General features: G+C 37.0%; 1 protein-coding gene across 1 annotated transcript in view; it reads right to left on the minus strand.

Annotated features, from left to right (window-relative positions):
* The window catches only part of ANKRD26 (ankyrin repeat domain containing 26), a 1,272,391-nt gene that overhangs the window by 1,011,756 nt on the left and 238,173 nt on the right, over window positions 1-22,462 (minus strand). The gene's annotated exons all lie outside the window — the stretch shown is intronic.

Raw genomic sequence — 22,462 nt, forward strand, 5'->3', positions numbered from 1 at the left:
GCTTTAATGTGTCCTCTCTAAGAAATATTTGCCGATTTCAAAGTTACAAAGAAATTTATGTACGTTTCCTTCTCAAAGCTAGTAGTTTTAATTTTCATATTTAAGTCTGTGATCTGCCCCAAATAATTTTTTTGTGTGGTGGGAGATATAGGTAGAGGTTCATTTTCTTCCCATCACAGTTGTCTATAATGTCAGTTAGATTTATCCTGTGTTGTTGAGTAAACCAGCAGTTCATTCCTTTCTACTTCTGGGTAATATCCCATGTATGAATATATACCACAATTTATTTTACCCATTCACCTCTGGATGGACATTTAGGTTATTTACAGTTTGGGACTATTACCAGTAAAGCTGCTATGAACATTCTTAAGGGTATATCTTTTCATTTGCCTTGAATAAAAATACCTAGGAGTAGAACTGCTGGGTTTTTTGGGATAGGCATATCTTTCACTTTAAAAGAAACAGCCAAATTGTTTTCAAAAGTGTGTAAGCCACTTTACACTGCCACGAGCAGGGCCAACAACACGATTTGTAGGACCCAGTGCAAAATGAAAATGTGGGCCTCTTGTTTAAAAGCAGAGGGAAAATAGGAGAGTTAAAAGTACTAAGATATAAAGCCATTTTCTTTGAAAATATTATTTATTTATAAAATGTAATTGGGGTAAAAGTGATACATGAGTAACAACATAAACTTACGGACTGCAAAAAATATTTTTGGTGTCCTAATTGTATATAATGCAACAAACAGTAATATTTTACTAATGTGATACCTTGATTGATCGTAAGATTTTGTTAGCTCACTTTTATGTAAATTCATTAGGTCATCAGACTCTAGACTTTCAACAACTTCATTTTCAATTAACATCATTGAAAGAGATGTTAGTCACGCTTGGCAAATATAAGGTTACAGTTAATTTTAGTAATTTTTAATTTTGGGAAGGATCATTCTACTGATGCAGTGGTTACCGAAGCTGTTTAGAGTATCTTATAAGCTGTGATTTTTGGATAAAAATCTGATAAGTTACTTCAAAATATAAATTTGCATACCTCAAGAGCTGATGATGCTTACAGACCTATTTTTCTAAAAAGATATATATCTTCATACAAATCAGTTTTATGTGTCTGAATTTCATTTTAAATGTAAATTTATACAATGATTAATATGTTTCGTCTGCCATTTCCTGTAACTATGGAGATTGTGCCCCAAAAAAGTGTCTTTATGATTTGTATATAACTGAAAATGTCTATCTATATTATAATTATATCTTCAATTATAAGGAAAAATTAATTTTAAAATTGTCTTCCTCATTAGTAATTGGTTCATCTAAAGCTTCATATAAAAATACTTTTTTTTCTGTAGAATGCAAATAAGTCTTCAATTTCTGTTTCAAAGCCTGTGGATATTTGCTTTGCAATGTTGGAGTAGTTTCAAAACCGGAAGATTCTAGGCTCTTTGAAGAATTCTACTAATCCCTTTAATACGCTCTATTGCAATATCCACGATTTTATTTTGTAACAAGTCATGGATAGGGTTTTCCGCCTGAGCACCAGAATCCAGCCTCAGCACTCAGACTGGTGAATTAATGTTCATGACGATGCCGCAGGAACCCGCCCCAGACAGACCAGCAAGCCGGACTCCTCGTGCATGCTTGCCACTGATAGCACCAGTCTGGACCTAGGTCCTGACCCCAGCTGCTTCCCTGGGGTCCTGGGGCAATCCGACGACACATGTGCACCTGGGCGCCTAGTTGGCATGCACGCTGTCCTCAGCCTGCTGCGCCCACACCTGCACTCACTGATACTTGCGCCATCTCCTCTGCTCATGCAGATACTCCATTGCCCACTGGACTTCACTTATGAAATGAAAGTTCAAAGATATAATTATTAAGCATCTCAAGACTGTGATGGCAAAACCATTAAACCATGGGTGGGGCCCTTTCTGAGAGCAGCTACTCCCCCATGAGGCTCACTTACCCAGCAGTTGCTCCACACAACTGTCCATAGTTGATATTGCCAGTCTAGCTGTCCAGCGGAGGTGGAATGGTATGTCATGTGCTCTTAATTTTTCTTTTCCTGATGACTTTTTGTGTGCCTATTGACCATTCACTTAGGGTCTTTTTTGTGAAGTGCTTTGTTAAAGTCCTTTGCCCATTTTTATTGAATTGTCATTTTTAAATTCTTTATATATTCTGGCTACAAGTTCTATGCAAATATATGTGATACAAATTCTTCCAATCTGAGGCTTTTCTGTGCATTTTCTTACCAGCGTCGTTGAATGAGCAGAGGATTTTAAAGTTGATAAATCCAATTTACCAAATTGTTTTTTTATGGTTAGTATTTTGTCCTAAGATATCGTTGTATTCTCCACAGTGACAAAGAAATTCATTTTCTTCTCCAAGCTTAAAATGTTAGCTTTCACATTGGTGTATGATCCATCACTAATTTTTGTGTTTGTTGGTGGATATGGATAGAGCTACATGTTCCTCCTGGAATAGTTATCCAGTTGATTGGTATCATGTGTAGAAAGAATACCCTTTCCACATAAGAATAACTTGGCACCTTTGTTAAAGAATCAATTTATCATTCATAGTGGCTCTGTTTCTGTTGCATTGATCTGTTTGTACATACTAAGGCCAATACCACACTGCCTTGATTACTGAGGCTTTATATTAATTCTTGAAATTAGGTTGTGTGAGTTGTCCATTTTCCTTCTTTTCCAAATTGTTTTGGCTATTCTGGGTCCTTCGCATTTACATATTAATTTTAGAACCACTTGTCAGTTTCTCAGAAAAGCCAACTTGGGATCGTAACTGGTTTTTTTTTTTTCTCAACTGATGTCATTTTCTTTATTATTGGATGTTAATTAATCAAGATACATCATCCAAGCTCAATTTCAGAAGAAATATAAGTAACACAGTTCCTCTAATATCTAAAAAGAGAAAGGGAGATCCTATTTTTATGGGCTCATCTTATCAGCTAGTTGATTTCAATAGTTTAAAGAGAAAGTGAGTAAGGGCATTCCAAAATTGATTACATTTTATGCTTGTTCAGAAATTAAAAATGGGATACAAGGTAATTGTGTATTATTAACTGTGCTGGTTTGAAAGGATTTGTGTACCCCAGAAAAGCCACACCTTAATCCTAATCCAATCTTGTGGGAGGAACTCTTTCTCTTAAACCCTATTCAGCACTGCATGTTGGAAGCTTTATTAGATTATCTCCATGGAGATGTGACTTGTCCAATTTTGGAGGGAGATGTGACCCAATCTATTCCACGTGGGTCTTTTTTTTTTTTTTTTTTTTTTTTTTTAAAGGAAAGACAGAGAGAAGGAAGGAAGGATAGAAGGAAGGAAGGGAAACATTTTTAAACATTTTCTTGTTTTATTGTATTCTGTTTCTCCGTTTTTGTTACATGGGCTGGGGCCGGGAATCGAACCGAGGTCCTCCGGCATAGCAGGCAAGCACTTTGCCCGCTGAGCCACCGCGGCCCGCCCCCATGTGGGTCTTGATTAGTTTACTGAAATCCTTTAAAAGAGGAAGGATTTTGGAGAGTTCCCTTTTTAGAATGATGATAGTGCCACAAAGCAGAGAGCCCATGCCACCGGAGACCTTTGGAGATGAAGAAGGAATATGTCCCCGGGGCAGCCTAGAGAGAAAAAGCTTACAGACATCACCATGTTTGCCATGTGCCTTCAAAGTTGAGAGAGAAACCCTGAACTTCATAGGCCATTCTTGAGTGAAGGTAACCTCTTGGCTGGTACCTTAATTAGGACATTTTTTTTTTAATACCAAAAAACACAAAGCAAATGCAAACATTCCTATTTTGATCATTCCGTTCTACATATATAATCAGTAATTCACAATATCATCACATAGTTGCATATTTATCATCATCATCATTTCTTGGAACATTTGCCTCTATTCATAAAATGAAAACAGAAAAAAAATTATACATACCATACTCCTTACCCCTCCCTTTCATTGATCACTAGCATTTCAAACTAAATTTATTTTAACATTTTTAACTGGGTTTTAATAAAGCTTGAGAAGAACTGATATCTTTTTTTTTTTTTCTTGGTGCATGGGCTGGGAATTGAACCCAGGTCTCTGGTATGGAAGGCAAGCATTCTACCACAGGGGAAAAAAAAAATAGGTATCTTTTTGTTGTTGTTGTTGTTGTTGTTTGTTTTTGGGGTTTTTTTTTGCATGGACAGGCACTTGGAATCGAACCCAGGTCTCTGGCATGGCAGCCAAGAACTCTGCATGCTGAGCCACCATGGGCTGCCCTCTTTTTTATTATTATTGAGAAATCTTCACACACATACATTCTATATATGGCGTACAATCGATGGTTCACAATATCATCACATACTTGTGTATTCATTACCATGATCGTTTTTTAGAACATTTGCATCACTCCAGAAAAAGAAATAAAAAGAGAAAAGAAAAAGCTCACACATACCATGCACCTTACCCCTCCCTCTCATTGACCACTAGTGTTTCCATCTACCCAATTTACTTTACCCTTAGTCATCCCTATTAAAAAAATAGATATCTCAATGAGTCTTCCAATCCATGAACATGATTTAACAAAATTTATGTCTTTTTTAAATTTCTCTCAGGAATATTTTAGAATGTTCAGTAGATTGACTCCTCAGTGTTTTATTTTTATGGCATCGTAAATAATATTCATTTTCCATTTATTTTTAAATACTATATAAAATACAATTTATTTTGGCATTCCTACCTTATATTATATAACCCTGTTAAGTTCATTTATTTGCTGTAGTAGATTTTTGTAATTTATTTTTTAATTCATACACTCATGTTAGAGGCACGTAACGGCCCTTTTTATTGAATTCTAATCTTTATTTCTTGCATTTCCTTTACTTGCCTGATTGCACTAGTTAAAACATCCAATAAGATGTTAAAAGGTGCTGGGAGCCATCATCATTGCCTTGTTCCAAACTTTATAGGGAACATGTTCAATATTTCATCACTATGATTACCTGCAGGTTTTTCATAAAGGTCTTTACTCACATTGCAGAAGCTGCTTTCTACCCGTACTTTGCTGAAATGTTTTAGCATAAACAGGTATTGAATTCTGTCACATGATTTTTGTCCATCTATTAAGATTGTCAGGAAGATTGTGGGAAAATGGCAGGGAGGATAGTGGTGAGGTGCAGGCGGCATTGTGGAAAGATGGCAGGATTGTGGGAAGGTGGCAGGGAGGACTGTGGGAAGGCCGCAGGAAAGACTGTGGGAAGGTGGTAGGGAGGATTGTGGGAAGTAGCAGGGAGGATTGTGGGAAGATGTCAGAATAGGAAGCTCCAGAAATCAATCTCTCCATCAGATCAACTATTACACAGGCAAGGATTTTGAAACTATGGAGTCTAGCAGAAAACTGTTCAGCATCCAGAGAAGAGCAGGAGGAAGGGACTGGTAAGTTATGGTAAATACCAGTTAATTGCCTCTCCACACTGCAGTTACTAGCACCATCCCTCACTTTTGTGGCAGGTCACAGTGGGATCTGGCCCCTGGAGTGGCTTGATAAGGCAAGAAAGGGACATAAAAATCCACTACCCCAGGATCAGGGTGAGCTGGGGCTGATAGCTGATTGCTGATCACAGCTTTTAATATGAGGGTGCCTGCTGTTCCAGCCTACCCCAAAGGCCAAGTTAAGGAAGAGAGGTGAAGAGCTGCATGTAATGGGCAGGACAAGAAAGTACAACTTTAATGAACCATGTAAGAAGGTCTAGGGGCTTTCCTGGCACCTCCCACATCCTCTCTGCAGGGTAGTTGTGGGGGGCAGGGTTCTGAACCCTGTGTGAGTCCCTGGTTTTGTCCAGACTGGGAAAACTGACTCAGAAAAATCCTTTCTAGAGTGCTCCTTCCAACCTCAAATGTTCCCACCAGGCAAAAGAGAGAGGGAAAGAGGGGGTGATAAATAGCAAGACATAAGCCCATATTTGCACTTTGCATTCACCTTGGGTGGAACTTCCGTATAACAGGGCTGACACTCAAGAAAATCTCTTGTCATGTCACCAGCTCATTACAAACTCAAGAAACAGACATCGTAGGGAATAAATTCCAGAGCTAACAGTTTAAAATATTAAAATGTACAGTGCACAACAAAGAGTACAAAACAAAGAAACAGGAAATGATGGTCCACCCAAGGGAAGAGGATAAAAATCTAGAAAACACCAGTGAAACACTGTGGACATACCAGACAAAGACTTTTAAAAAACGATCTTACAAATGCTCAAGGAGATTGTAAGGTTTAGGAGATGAAAGAGAGAAGAGGCAGACCAAAAAATCTTAGAGTCAGCAAGTTTATTCCTGTGCTCCCAGGCAGAGCTCACAGAACTCCAGGTAGGGAGTTGTGAGCTCGCCACTGGGTCCTGGTGTGGGCGGTTTTTAAGCAAGGGGGTTAGGTGACGCCTATAAGGGGTGGCACGTTTTACACAGCTCGAGTCATGATGACTTTCCCTGTTCCCCTGACCTAACAGAGATGAATGAAAATACAGAGAAAGAACTAAAGGATATAAGGAAAACAATGTATGAACAAATGAACAATATGAGAATCTCAACAAAGAGACAGTTTTAAAAAGCATGCAAACAGAAGTAACAGTTGTTGAAGACCACAAAAACTGAAAAGAAAAAATTCGGGGTGGGGGGTGGTTTAACAACAGATATAAAGGAATAAAGGCCTCTGGTAAACCTAACCATTTGGATAATTGTAAATACCAGTACTATTAAATTGCAATTTTTGGCACATAACTCCACTTCTTCTTATAGATACTAAAATGCAAAAACATAGAAAGTAATCATGAATCTGTGGGTTTGGACACACAATGTTCAAAGATTATAATTGGTAACAAATACAAAAAGTGGGGGGATGAATGGGTATAGGAAAAGTGTAAGTATATGCTACTGAAGTCAAGGTGGTATAAAAGCAAATGTCTATATATTTAGGCATATATTTAGGATGCTAAATTTTAACCCCATGGTAACTACAAGGAAAATATACCCAGATAGAAATGAGAAAGCACTCAATATGGTATAACACAAACAAACAGAAAAAAATCAAATAAACATAAAAATAGACCTAAGTGGAAGAATTGAGGAACAAGAAATGTATACAGCTTACAAAGACTAAATAGCAAAATGGCAGTACTACATTATCAGTACTGACTTTAAACATAAATGGCTTAAACTCCCCAGTCAAAAAGCAGAGATTAGCAGAATAGATAAAAAGCATGACCTAACTTTATGCTATCTGCAAAAGACTCACCTTAAATTCAAAGGCAAAAGTGTATTGAAAGTGAAAGAATGGAAATAAATATACCATGCAACGCAAGAATGGCCATCGAAAAAAAAACTATAAGTATGGGAGAGGATGTGGAAAAATAGGAACACTTATTCACTACTGGTGGAAATGCAGGATATGTAGTTACTTTGGAAGGCAATTTGGCAGTTCCTCAGGATGTTAATATAGAACTGCCATATGATCCAGTAATCTTGCTACTGGGTATATACTCATGAGAACTAAAAGCAAAGATGTGACTAAACATTTGCACACCGACGTTCATAGCATCAGTATTCACAATTGCCGAAAGATAGAAACAACTCAAGTGTCTATCAACTGATGAATGGATAAACAAAATGTGGTATATACTTATGATGGAATATTATTTGCAGTAAGAAGGAATAAAGTTTTGAAGTTTGTGATAACATGAATGAATCTTAAGGACATTATGTGGAATGAAATAAGTCAGATACAAAAGGACAAATACTGATGTCTGATCTTACTAATATGAGCTAATTATAATAAGTAAATTCATCAAGTTAAAATCTAGAATGTGGTTACCAGAGAAGAGAGTGAGGTTGGAGAATGGGGAGTGGATACTTAATATGCGCAGAATGTTTAAATAGGTTGAATTTAAATGTTTGTAAATGGATAGAGGTGTTGGTGGCACAATATGGTAAGTATAATTAGTAGCACTGGATTATGTATGTGGTTGTGGTTGGAAGGGGAGGTTTAAAGTCAAGTATGTCACTAGAAGGAAAGTTGGAGGATAAAACATGGGACTCTATAACGCAGTGGACACTGCAGTCGATGATGACAGTGATTAATAGTAGAAATATAAAAATGATCTTTCATGAACTAGAACAAAAGTACATCACTAATACAAGGAGTTAGTAATAGAGTATTAGATGGGGAATATTGTACCTATTGCAAACTATGGATTATTGTTAACATTAATAGCTAATATTCTTTCATCAATAGTAACAAATGTACCAGACCAATACTAAGGGTCAATAATAGTGGGGGATAATGGGTATGAGATGTTTGTTTGTTGTTGTTTTGAGTGATGAAAGTACTCTAAAATTGATTGTGGTGATGAATGCACGACTGTGATGATACTGTGAGCCATTTATCTTACACTTTAGTGGAGTGTATATGTGACTATATCTCAATAAAATGTCTTAAAAATAAAAAAGTTGCCTGGGTCAGAGCCAAGTGGCAGGGTTGAGGGGTGGGTGTGGGTGAGGTGGAGAGGTGGGAGCACATGCCTATAAATGTATCTTCCTTTCTAATTTTTTAACTCCATGGAAGAAATATTGCATAAAAACCCAACTGAATTAAACTGGATGTCTCATATATATTGCAAGTAGTAGCCAAAAGAGAGCTTGGGTAAGTTATCAGATAAAATAGACTTTAAGTCAAAAACAGTTACAAGGGACAAAGACAGTCATTATATACTGATAAAGAGTTCAACTCAACAAGAAGATTATAAATATAATGTAAATATATATGCAGCAAATATTGACAGATTTGAAAGGAGAAATTGGTAGTTCTATATTAACAGTAGGGGAATTTGATATACCACTGTTGCGGGTGTGAGGGTAGTTCAGTGGTAGAATTCTCACCTGCCATGCGGGAGACACGGGTTCGATTCCCAGTCCATGCACTTTCCAAAAGCAACAACAACAATAATAACAATGAAAACAACAACAACAAAATTTCAACAAATGGTGCTGGATAACGGGATAGTCACATGGAACAATGAATGAAATGTGGCCCCTACCATAAGCATATATATATGTATATGCTTATATATATACCACCATTATATATATATACACCACCATTAATAGTGCTTAGAACATATAGACAGAAGATTATTAATAAGGGAATAGAAGACTTTAACAATACACTAAACCAACTGGACCTGACATATATAAAACACTTCACCAATAGCAACAGAATGCACGTTCTTCTCAAGTCCACCTGGATCATTCTCCAGGACAGGCCATATCTTAGATTACAAAAAAAGTCTCAAAAAAATAAAAAACATAGAAGTCATACAATGTATCCTCTCCAACCACAATGGAATGAAGCCAAAAATCAGTAACAGAGGGAAAAATGGAAAGTTCACAGATGTGGTCAAATTAAACAATGTACTCTCCCCTCACCCCAACAGAGACATCAGCTTTATTTATTATGTCTAGTTTTTTGTGAAAGGGACACAGTATTCATTTATTATTTATACAATTTTGTAAAGTGTAAACATAAAATACAAGTCATAAAAGCAAAAGCGTTGTACATGGTTCATATTTTGAGTGTGAGAGTAAAGATGACAGCATCTTTATCTTTGTACTTCTTGTATTATTTTGATTTTTTTAAACAACCTCTTAACTGTCTACCATTCAGCAAGATTATGAAGATCAAGCAAAGTGTTATACATAAACTGTCCTGAAGATTAAAGTGTATTACAAAAGTAGGATTCCAATAAATATTTGCTGATTTAAAAAAAAAAATTAACTGATTTCTGAACAAGGAGAGTGGGATAACTCCTTTGGGAAAGCCCAGAGTCTGGGCTTCTCTCACACCAGGAAGGGGCCATGGAAGTGTGGAAAGGAAGGGGGCTGCCGGCACTACAGTGGGGTATGGGTTTGGTTGACTGCTGGCAAGAACACTGGCTTTTGAGTAGGACCCTGGCAGTAAATGATTAAATCAGCGGGCTTGAGGTGCTCAAACTCTCCACATTTTAAAGAAAGACTGACCCTTGACTGGTTCACCTCTGAGCCCTCGGAATGCCCTGCCGAGTAAAAGTGTCTTTGCATAATGGGACCTTGGGCCTTGTGATTTATAGTGAACGTCTGTTTTTGTTCACTTGGAGGCCTGAGCCTTCCTGTATCAGCTTCACTTCTGGTTGGGGGTGGGTCAGACTCTGGGGAACACTCTGGGGAAGCTCCGCACCCCAAGAAGAACCCTGGACACCAAGGCTTGAGTGAACCCCCCTAGTTGACAATACTTCACAGGTGTTGTCACACACAGTGGCTGGGAAGATTGAGTGCTGTCTGTGTGAATCCCCTGGAACAGGACAACTGAAAGTGCATGCCAGGTTTCTCCTGGACTCTGCCTCCTATGCCTATTCCCCTAACTGATTCTTTTTTTTTTCAAATATCAACTTTGCTAGAGTAGTGAGCTATGTTACTAAATTTTTCAAATTTTTTATTTCAGGAATTTATTTTATCTAATATTACTATAACTGCCTATAGTTTTTTTTTTTAAGGATTTCTTTGTTGTAAAATATAACATATACATACAAAGAAAAGAAAGAAAAAAAGAATTTTCTAAGTATACTTCAACAAGCAACTACAGAAGAGTTCCCAGAGTTTGTCATGGGCTCATGCCCATGCAACTCATCTCAGATTTTTCCTTCTAGCTGCTCCAAAACACTGGCAGCTTTATCAGAGTCCTAATAACAGAATCATACAGTATCTGTCCTTTTGTGTCTGACTTATTTCACTCAGCATTATGTCCTCAAGTTTCATCCACATTGTCATGTTTCCTTTTGTCTACATGCTGCCTAACATTCCATCGTGTGTATACACCACATTTTGTTTATCCACTCATCTGCTGATGGGCACCTGGATTGTTTCCATCTCTTGGCAATTGTGAATAGTGCTACTATGAACATTGGTGTGCAAATGTCTGTTCGTGTCACTGCCCTCAACTCTTCTGGGTATATACTGAGCATTGGTATTGCCGGGTCATAGGGCAATTCAATATTTAGTTTTCTGAGGAATCACCAAACTGACTTCCACAGCAGCTAAACCGTTTTGCATTTCCACCAACAATGAATAAGTGTTCAAATTTCTCTGCATCCTCTCGAACATTTATAGTTTCCTATTTGTTTAATAGAAACCATTCTTATAGGTGTGAGGTGATATCTCATTGTTGTCTTAATTTGCGTTTCCCTTACAGCCAATGAAGATGAGCAGTTCTTCGTGTGTTTTTTAGCCATCTGTATTTGCTCTAAACAATGTACTCTTAAACAACAGTGTGTTAAAGAGGAAATCATAAGGGAAATTTGAAGAAATATCTTGAGGTGAATGAAAATGAAGATAAAACATACCAACACTTATGGGATGCAGCAAACCATACCGAGAGGGAAATTTATAACCCTAAATGCTTACATTAGGAAAAAAGAAAGATTACAAATCATAAACCTAACTCCAAAACTGGGAGATCTAGAAAAAGAAAAGCAAACTAAATCAAAATGAAGCAGAATGACTGATATGAGCACAGACAAACTAGAATAGAGAATAATAATTTTTTAAAAAACAAAATCAATGAAACCAAAAATTGGTCCTTAAAAGATCAATAAAATTGGCAAACCCTTAGCTAGATTGACAAAAAAGAGAAAGGACACAAAAAAGTAAAATAAAAAATGAAAAGGGGGACATTACTACCAACTCCACTGAAATACAAAAGATTATAAGAGGCTATAAGGAACAACTGTAACCAAAAAATTAGATAACCTAGAAAAATGGACAATTACTAGAAACACACAAACTACCTACACTGACTTTAAAATATATAGAAGATATCAACAAACCAATAGCTAGTAAAGAGATTGAATCAGTAATCAAAAACATCCCTAAAATGGAGAAATAATAGTCTCATCTCCCAGGCTAGGGCTCTTTCTAGCAGAATTAAGTGGACAACAGCAACAAAATTAAAAACTCCTTGGGATACATTTTTAAATGTGTTCAGTACAAAAATGGTAAAAATCAGAAAGTAAAGCAAATAAATAATTTTCATGAAGTCAGGATAGTGTTAATCTATTGGAGAAAAGGGTAGACACAGAGTGTCTGTGATGCTAATAATATTCTATTTCAAGTAGTGATTCAACAAATGTTCTCTTCTTAATTACTTATTTAACTGATCTATACGGTGCATGGACTTTTTATTTCACAATTTTAAAAGTTTAAACCAACACAAACAACAAAACATTCCAGCAAAGAGAGGCCCAGGACCAGATGGCCTCATAGCAGTATTTTACCAAACATTCCAAGAAAAATTAATGCCAGTCCTGCTCGAGCCTTTCCAAAAAATTGAAGAGGGAACACTCCTGTGCCAGTTTGAAAATATTATGTACCCCATAAAAGCCATGTTTTAATCCTGATTCAATCTTGTGGAGGCAGCCATTTCCTTTAATCCTTACTCAATACTGTAGGTTGGAAACTTTTGACTAGATTATCTCCATGGAGATGTAACATTTCTAATTGTAGGTATAATCTTTTGATTTGATGGAGATGTGACTCCACCCATTCTAGTTGGGTCTTGACTAGATTACTAGAGTCTTTAAAAGAGGAAACACTTTGGAGAAATGACAGAAACAACAGAAGCCTGGGAGCTGACAGAACCTTCACAGCAGAGCTGATACCAATGCAGACACTTGGAAATCAGTGACACAGATGTTTGGAGATGCTTGGAGCCCAGCAGACATAGCCATGAGATGTTAAGCAAGCTTGAACTTGGCTCTCCAAGGGAAGCCAAGGGAAGCCAAGAGATGAAAGCCAGCCCTTCAGAATAAAGTGAGGCTTACAGGAACAGAGGCTGAGAGCAATGGAGCCCAGGAGCAAGGGACGAGCAGATGCCAGCCACATGACTACCCAGCTGATAGAGGTGTTCCTGACCCATCAGCCTTTCTTGAGTGAAGGTAACATCTTGTAGGTGCCTTAATTTGGACACCTTAACTTCCTTGGAACTATAAACTTGTAACTCATTAAATTACCCTTTTTAAAGGCTGTTTTGGTTCTGGTATATTGCATTCTAGCAGCTTGCAAACTAAGACTGATTTGGTACCAGGAGTAAGTGCTGCTGTGGTTTGCCAATACTAAACATATTGGAACAGCTTTTTAAATGTATAAGGGGAAGATTCTTGTAGGGTTGTGAGACACTTGATAGAGAAGGCCTAGAAAGCTTTGAAGAGACTGTTGGTAGAAATGTGGACTCTAAAGATATTTCTGATAAGGCCTCAGACAAAAATGAAGAATGTGCCATTGCAAACTGGAAAGGTGACCCTTGTTTTAAAGTGGCACAGACCTTGCAAAATTGTGTAGTGCTATTGGATGGAAGTTAGAATTTAAAGGCGATGACCCAGGATACTTAGCTGAGGAAATCTCCAAATGAAATGTGGAAAAAGTAGCCTGGCATCTCCTTGCAGCTTATAATGAAATGTGGCAGGAAAGAGATAAGCTGAGAGCTGAACTCTTGGGTATAAGGAAACCAGAAATTGATGGTCTGAAAAACTCTGGGCTTCCAGAATGGGAGACCCCAGAGAATAGTGTCACACATGAGGATTTAACCGAGCATGGAAGCAGTCAGCCATTACAGGACAGGTGAGGATTTGAGATGGAGTTATCCAGGAAGGATTTGTGGAAAGTCCTTTAGTCGAATGGACATGATCCAAGCATACTGCATAGAAAACCAATAAGAGTGTTTTGGGATCTGTATAAATGGAGCCGCTGCCAGTCTGGACAAAAAGGGGGAGAAAAGGAACAAATTGAAGAAAAAACAAATTCAAAAACAGAACACTGGAGGCTGTCTGGAGCTAGGAAGCTTTAGGCCAGGAGAGAGTACTGACCCATACACATGGAGAGGGTGAGTGTGCTCTGGAAACAGAGGGTAGGCCTTCAACGTTGTTGCTCAGGAACACCTCAGGCCTCAGAGAGGATGCAGTGCAATTAAACCAGAGATTAAGGGGAGTCTGGTTGCCACCCCGTTGTTCTGGAGGGGTTGAGAGTATGCCCTGGAGTTGGCAGAGAGCCTGGGTGCAGCCCCAATGCTTGGAGAAGGTGGAGCCAAGAAAAAGGTGGTCTTCACAATGTCCTCCAAGATTACAACCACCCAACATTTGGGGAGAGCAAATCCACTGAATAGGCCCTTGGAAGGGTGGGACTGATGCTTTCTAAAGACCAGGATAAATCACTCTCAGACTATGAAATCCAATCTGATGGAGTTTACCCTGCAGGTTTTAGGAACCACACAGTTCCTAAAAAAAAAAAAAAAAAACTGTGTTTCTTCCGATTTCTCCCTATGGAAACAGAAACATGTATCCTATGACTGTCCCTCGTTTGCACATTGGAAGCAGATAACATGTTATCAGTTTTCCAGGTCCAGAGCAAAATAGAATTTTTTTCATTAGAACACACCATGGCTGTAGCTGACTTTGAGATTTTGTACTGGTTTTAACTTTGCATTGTATTCATATTGTTACTGAAATGTTTTAAAGCTTTGTGATGTTGTAATGAAGTAAAAGTATATTGTATATGGGAAAAAACATGTCTTTTGGGGGGTCCAGAGGGTAGAAAGTGTCACTTTGAAAATGTTATGTACCTCAGAAAAGCCATGTTTTAATCCTGATTCAATCTTGTGGAGGCAGCCATTTTCTTTAATCCTGATTCAATACTGTAGGTTGGAAACTTTTGACTAGATTATCTCCATGGAGATATGACACACCCAATTTTGATTCAATGGAGATGTGACTCCACCCATTCTAGAGTCTTTAAAAATGGAAGCACTTTGGAGAAACGGCAGAAACTTCAGAAATGACGGATGCCTCAGCTGAAAGAAACTTCACAGCAGAGCTGACACAGATGCAGACACATGGAGAACAGAGACACAGATGTTTGGATATGTTGGAGCCCAGCAGACATTGCCATGAGAGGTTAAGCAAGCCAGAATCTGGAGAGAGCCAAGGGAAGCCAAGAGATGAAAGCCAACCCCAGAGAAGCAAAGTGAGGAACCCCCACAGGAACAGAGGTTGAAAACAACAGAATCCAGGAGGAAGGGACCAGCAGATGTGTGCCACGTGACTTCCCAGCTGACAAAGGGGTTCCTGACCCATAAGCCTTACTTGAGTGAAGGTAACCTCTTGTTGATACCTTAATTTGGATACCTTCACTTCCTTAGAACAGTAAACTTGTAACTTATTGAATTCCCTTTTTAATAAAAGCTATTCCAGTTCTGGAAAATCGCATTCTGGTAGCTTGCAAATTAACACAACTCCCTAAGTCATTCTATGAGGCTGACATCACCCTCATATCAAAGCCAGATAAAAATAACACATGAAAAGAAAATTACATACCAATATATCTTATGAATATAGATGTAAAAATCCTCAATAGAATACTAGTAAACTGAATCTAATAGCATATTAAAAATTATACACCATTATCAAATGGGATTTGTCCCAGTTATGCAAGTAGTCCAACATAAGAAAATCAATTACTGTAATATATCATGTTAACAGAATGAGAAAAAAACACACAATTGACACAGAAAAGGCATTTGATAAAATCCAGCACACTTTTTCAACATGAAAGGACATATATGAAAACCCACAGATAACAGCATACTCAATGGTGAAAGACTGGAACTTTTTCTTCTAAGATCAGGAACAAGACAGGATGCCCACTGTCACCACTGGTATTCAACATTTTACTGGAAGTTCTAGGCGGAGCAATTAGGCAGGGAAAAAAATAACAAAAGACATCCAAATTGTAAAGGAAGAAATAAAACTTTCCCTAAATTGTGAAATCTGTCTTAATAAAGAAGAACAAAGTTGAAGGACTCACACTTCCTGATTTTAACATTTGTAACAAAGCTACAATAACCAAAACAGCATGGTAGTGGCACAAGGACAGATATAGCCCAATGGAGTTAAACTGAGAGTTCAGAAATCAATCCTCACATTTATGGCCAGTTGATTGCTGACAAGGGGGCAAAGACAACTAAACTGGGAAAGAATTGTGTCTTCAGCAAATGGTGCTGGGCAACCAGGATCTCCATTTGAAAAAGAATGAAGGTGGACTGCTACCTCACACCATATACAAAAATCAAAGACCTAAATATAAGAACTATAAAATTCCTAGAAAAAACTGTAGGGAAGCACATTCAGGACTTTGTATCAGGCAATGGTTTCTTAGACTTTATGCCAAAGCACAAGCAACAAAAGAAAAAATAGATAAATGAGACCACAACATTACATACAAATAAAAAACATTACACCTCAAAGGATGGATTTTATCATGAAATGAAACAACCTAGACAATGGGAGAAAATACTTGGAAACTACATATCCATTAAGGATTTAATATCCAGAATATATAAAGAAATTCTTCAAGTCAACAACAAAAAGACAAGGAACCCAATTTTTAAAATGGGCAAATGACTTGAATAGGCATTTCTCCAAAGAAGATATACAAGTGGCCAGAAAGTCCATAAAAATATTCAGTTATCACTAGATAGTAGGGAAATGCAAATCAAAACCAAAATGCAATACCATTTCACACCAACTGGAGTAGCTACTATTGAAAAAAAAAAGAAAATTACCAATATTGGAAAAGATGTGGAAAAATAGGAACACTCATTCATTGCTGGTGATAATGTAAAATTTTGCAGCTGTTGTGGCAGACAGTTTGGCAGTTCCTCAGAAAATTAAAGTATAGAACTACCATACGACCCAGAATCCTACTTGCAGATACATACCCAAAAGAATTGAATGCAGGGACTTAGACATTTGTACGCTGGTGTTCATAGTGGTATTCACAGCTGTCCAAAGGTGGAAGCAATGGGAATGCCCATCAACCAATGAATGACTAAACAAGATATGATATGTGCATGCAATAGAATATTATTCAGCTGCAAAAACAAATGAAATTCTTACACGTGACAACATGGATGAACTTTGAAGACATCATGTCGAGTGAAAAAAAGCCAGATGCAAAAGGACAAATATTGTATGATCTCACTGATATGAAATAATTAGAATAAGCCAACTCATAGGGCCAGAAATTAGAATATAGGCTACCAGGGGATTGGGTGAAGATGGGGAATAGAGAGTTAAGACCTAACATACACAGAGTTTCTATTTGAAATGATTGATAAATTTTGGTAATGGATGATGGTGATGGTAACCCAACGTTGGGAACATAAAAAACAGCACTGAAATATACATCTAAATGTGGTTAAAAGGGGAAATGTTAGGTGGTATATATGGTACTAGAATAAAAATGTAACAAAGAAATAAATCCATGGAACTCCAAAACACAGAGAACCCTAGGTTAAATCATGGACTATAGTTGCTAGTATAATTATAATTATAATCATAAAAATGCACTGCCATCAGTTGAAACAAATGTGTCACATCAATGTAGCTAGTATATGTAAATTCTCTATTTTATGTATGATTGCTCTGTAAACCACTTCTTTGTTAAAAAATACATATTTTTCTCTTTCAATCTGTTAATGTGGTAATTCATGTTGAATAATTTTTTGATATTAAAACCAACCTTGCATTCATAGAATAACCCACATTAGGTCATAGCATTAGGACTTATGTGGGCATCATTGATTTGTTAATATTTTGTTAATGATAATTGCCGCTATGTTCATGAGGGCTATTCATATGCAATTACTTTTTTCTTCTAATGTCTTTCTTTGGTTTTGATATCTAGATTATGCTGCTCTCAGGAAAATTAGCTGGTAAGTGTTTTCCTCCCGTATTTTCTGAAATAAGTTGAGTATGATTCTCCCTAAAATATTTGGTAGAATTCACCAATGAAGCCATCTGGGTCTGTAGTTTTCCTTATAATAAAGTTTTTTGCTTCAAATTCAATTTCTTTAGCAAATATAAAGCTATTTAGATGTTCTATTTCTTCTTGGGTCTGTTTTGTCTTGCAAGGAATTCACTCATTTCAGCTAAATGGCCAGTTATTATCATTTTGATGTCTCTATGATCTTTAGTGGTTTCCTCTTCAGTTCTTTATGTTGCCAATTTGTATCATACTCTTCTATTGCTTGTTCAGTGCAGTTAAAAGGTTATCAATTATATTAATTTTTTCAAGGAACCCAATTTTGCCTCTATTAATTTTCTCTATCATTTCTCCATTTATAATTCACTTATTTCTTTATTCAATTCTTGTCTTCTACTTACTCTGGGTTTAATTTTCTCTCCCTCTTCTAGCTTTTTAAGAGGATAACAGTGCATCGATTTTAAACATTTCTTCTTTTCTAATAAAGCTTTTAAAGCTATTAATTTCCTCATAAACACTGCTTTACCTGCATACACACATTTTGATATGATATATGTTTACTATTCACTTCAAAATATGCTCTTGATTCTTTATAATTTCTTCTTGACCCATGGGTCAAACAATGTCCTTTTTTCTTCACTTTTTGAGGATAATTTCACTGGCCATAGAATTCTAGGTTGGGAGATTTGTTTGTTTGTTTTCTTTGAGCTCTTTAAAGATATCAATGCTTTGATACAATGCTTTTACTAGAATCCAGCCTTCATTCTCTCATTGTTCCTCTCTATGGAATATTCCTGTTCTTCTCGAGGTACTTTTCTTGTTTCCTTTTTGCCATTCATTTGCAACAGTTCATGATGTGCTTAGGTGTGTGTTCTTTGCATTTAAATTTCTTGGGTTTCTGTGAGTTTCTAGTATTTGTGGCTTTATATTTTCTATCATATTTGGAAATGTTTCAGCCTCTATTTCTTCAAACTTTTTCAGCCACATTCCCTCTCCTCTCCTTCTGGGAACCTGATGAAAAATATGATCTGTTATTTATAGTTCTTTCATAAAATTGTCTGCAATATTCTTCACATTTGAATTTAATGGTTAATAAATTTGTATTTATTGAAAACTTCAGTAGACTTTTCTCTATAGCTCATATTTTATTGAGAAATACTTTTTCTACAGAAGCTGAAATTCCTGATATGCTATGAGAAAGTTATTTATTATTTATGCTTTTTTGTATTCAAATGTTTAAATATTTCAGCCAAAATATTTTCACCAGTACTGTCCTTTTTATTTCATTCAGGGTATCATACTTAGGCAAATATTTTATAGGATAAAACTCATCAAATAAGTTGTCTCTATTTCTAATTTTCTTGAATGTTTTGCCAAACCAAATGTAGATGTTGCAAAAGAGCCCTTTTCAATTTCATTCTTTTCCAGTACAGAATATAAAATTATTCAATTAAAAATAGAGGCTGATTAAAAGATGCTTCTCACAAGTTGGGAAATGCCAAAGCATAATGATAAAAATTCAAAATCTTGTACAGTGTTTGAGTTCTCATTTAAATTTATTCACTTCTAATAGTTTTGAGGTGATAAGTTTTCAATGATTTCCTATTTACAAAGTTTATTTTCAATAATTGCAATTTTCTAGAACCTTCAAAACTTTGTTGGTGTTCTGTTCATTGAGCACTTTCACTGAAAGTCTTAATCATGGGCTTTAAATAAAATGCAGCACACGAAAATAGAAGACTTATTTACTTAGTAGTTCAGTACCACATGCTTTAGTGCCTTCATTGATAAAGCAAATGCCATGCAATGGGTTGGTTTGAACAATGGAATTTATTGATTCATGTTTGGAGATTAGGAGAAGTCCAAACTAGGGCAATCCTTTCTTCCCAAGACTGGCATTCTGAGGCTGGCTGCCAGTGATCCTTGGTCCTGGGCTGCTTTGTGACATGCCATGCACACAGCGACTTCTCCCTTCTCTTCCAGGTTCCGTGGACCTTCAGCTACTTACTTCCTGTGGCCTTCTCTCTATCGGTCTAAAGTTCATTCTGCTTACAAAGGACTCCAGTAATAGATGACCCTCCTATATGAGGTTGGTCACACTTTAACCAATGTAACCTCATCAAAAGATCTTCCTTACAGTAGGTTCACACCCACAGGAATGGATTAAGTTTACAGGCATGTTTTTCTGGAGTACATCGCTCCAAACCACCATACCTTGCAGGAAATTGGATTGATTTGTCAAGTACTTCTTCACAGTCTCAAGATTTTCTAAAATCGAGCTGATATTGGACAGCAAAGAGAGAACGTGCATATTTCCATGCTTGTATATTTTCAAATTCAACATCAGCCTAATCATCAAAAAGTTGTAGTTCAGTTACTTGAAGTATTTCATTCATCTTGATGCTCCTTCATGTATTCCTCAAATGTAATCTTTGGTTATCCATTCATATTTGCAAGTGAAAGTCTACTCTACTTTATACAGGTTACTGATAAGTTTCCTACGCAATTGTGAACTCTGTCTCTAGGAGCCAGGAACAGTCCAGGTTTTCTCCTGTTGTCTCCTGTTATACAACATCTAGTTTAAATTTGTCCCAGATGTCTTTTTTTAAATGAAGTATTATTATTTATACTTTAATTAAAATACCTGTATCAGTTTTATAGATCTCTGCTTTTCGCTTTCAGATTCTTCCAAGGTGTGATCTAATGATGTGTATGACACAAGTGCAGTGAACAGCATCCCCACTTTAACATGTAGTTAACTCTGAAAATCAATCAGTGACAAGCCACTTCTTCTCCAGATCCTTTTCCAAAGCTAGACACCAATCTGGGGGTACCTGAAGGACTGATGCAAGGCATTTGTCCTTGTTGCACCCAACTCAGAAGTCACTCAAGGTGAAAAAGCAGTGAGCATTCCTGAGAAATATTGCAGGGTTATGAGCAATCCAGCGCCTGGAACAAAAGATTAAGGTTGAGGCATACAGTAGGGCACTAAAAGTCAGGAAAGAAGAGCTGGGGAGAAAATTTATTTGGGAAATTAGGATTTTCAAAAGCAGTCTTGTATAGAATAGTTAAGAAAGCCATATGCGTACGCAGGGTAGGGCACATGATCAGAATGACCTCGGAAAGACCTAAGCTTCCCCCTCTGCCTGATCCCTGGATTCAGTGCAAACATTTTTGATAATAGAAATGAAGACTAAAGCAAAGTGGAAACGGCCTGGCTACTCATCAAAGTGCCAAGCACAGAGTCAATCTGCAAAGGCTGGGAGAGGTTTTTTTTACTTTTCTTTTCTTCTCTGCTCTTTCTCTGTTTAATTGCTTGCTTGCTTGCTTGTTTTGGCTTTTGGTGTTTAAGGACATATATGTCAAAAGACATGCTAAAGGAATAGGAGAGTTCAGAAACAAAACAAAATAAAGGATACAGTCTGCGCCTGTTTGAAATTGTCCTGTACCCCAGAAAAGCCATGCTCTTTAACCCTCATTCAATATCGCTGGTGGGATTCTTTTGATTGTTTCCATAGAGATGTGACCCACCTAATTGTGGTTGGTAACTTTTGATTAGATGGTTTCCATGGAGATATGTCTCCACCCATTCCAGTTGGGACTGCTGACTGGAGCCCTTTAAGAGGGAACCATTTTGGAAAAATCTTTAGAGTACTGACAGAGCCCACACAGCCAGAGACCTCTGGAGATGCAGAAGGAAAATGCCGCTGGGGAAGACTAATGAAATGAGGAGAGAAAGCAAGCAGACTTCGCTATGTGCTCTCCCAGCTGAGAGAGAAACCCCAAATTTCATCAGCCCTTTCTTTGGAGTTAAAGTATCTTTCTCTAGATGCCTTAATTTGGACAGTCTCATGGCCTTACAACTGTAAACTTGCAACTTAATAAATTCCCTTTTTAAAAAGCCATTCCATTTCTGGTATATTGCATTCTAACATCTTACAAACTAACACACAGTCTTTATAAAAATACTCTAGAAAAAATTACTAAACAGCTACAGTCTATAGTAAGCAGCAAAAACAAACTGAGAAAGAACAAACATCTGATTTTCAGTTACCATATTATAATATTCAAAATAACTACTTTCAACAACAAAAAATTATAAAGCATGCAAAGAAATAAGACAGCATGGCACATTCAGAAAAGAAAACAACAAAAACTGTCCCTCAGGAAGCATAGACATTGGACTCACTTGACAACAACTGTCTTAAATATGCTAAAAGAAACCACGGATAAAGAATTGAGGGAAAGTAGCAGAATGATGTATGAACAAAAAGAATATCAGTAGATAGTTAGAAATTATCATAGGAATCACACAAATTCTGAAGTTGAAAAGTTTAATAACTAAAATGGAAAAATCACTAAAAGGTTTCAGTAGCAGATTTCAGCAGGGAGAAGAAAGTACCAGCAAGCTTGAAGATATGTCAATTGAAATTATCCAGCCTGAGAAGAAGAAATGAAAATAAATGTCAGGAGTGCAAGGGTAGTTCAGTGGTAGAATTCTCGCCAGCCATGTTGGAGACCTGGGTTCAATTTCTGGCCCATTCACTTCCATAAAACAAACAAA

Source organism: Tamandua tetradactyla, chromosome 1 (assembly GCF_023851605.1).
Source record: "Tamandua tetradactyla isolate mTamTet1 chromosome 1, mTamTet1.pri, whole genome shotgun sequence".
Taxonomy (NCBI): domain Eukaryota; kingdom Metazoa; phylum Chordata; class Mammalia; order Pilosa; family Myrmecophagidae; genus Tamandua; species Tamandua tetradactyla.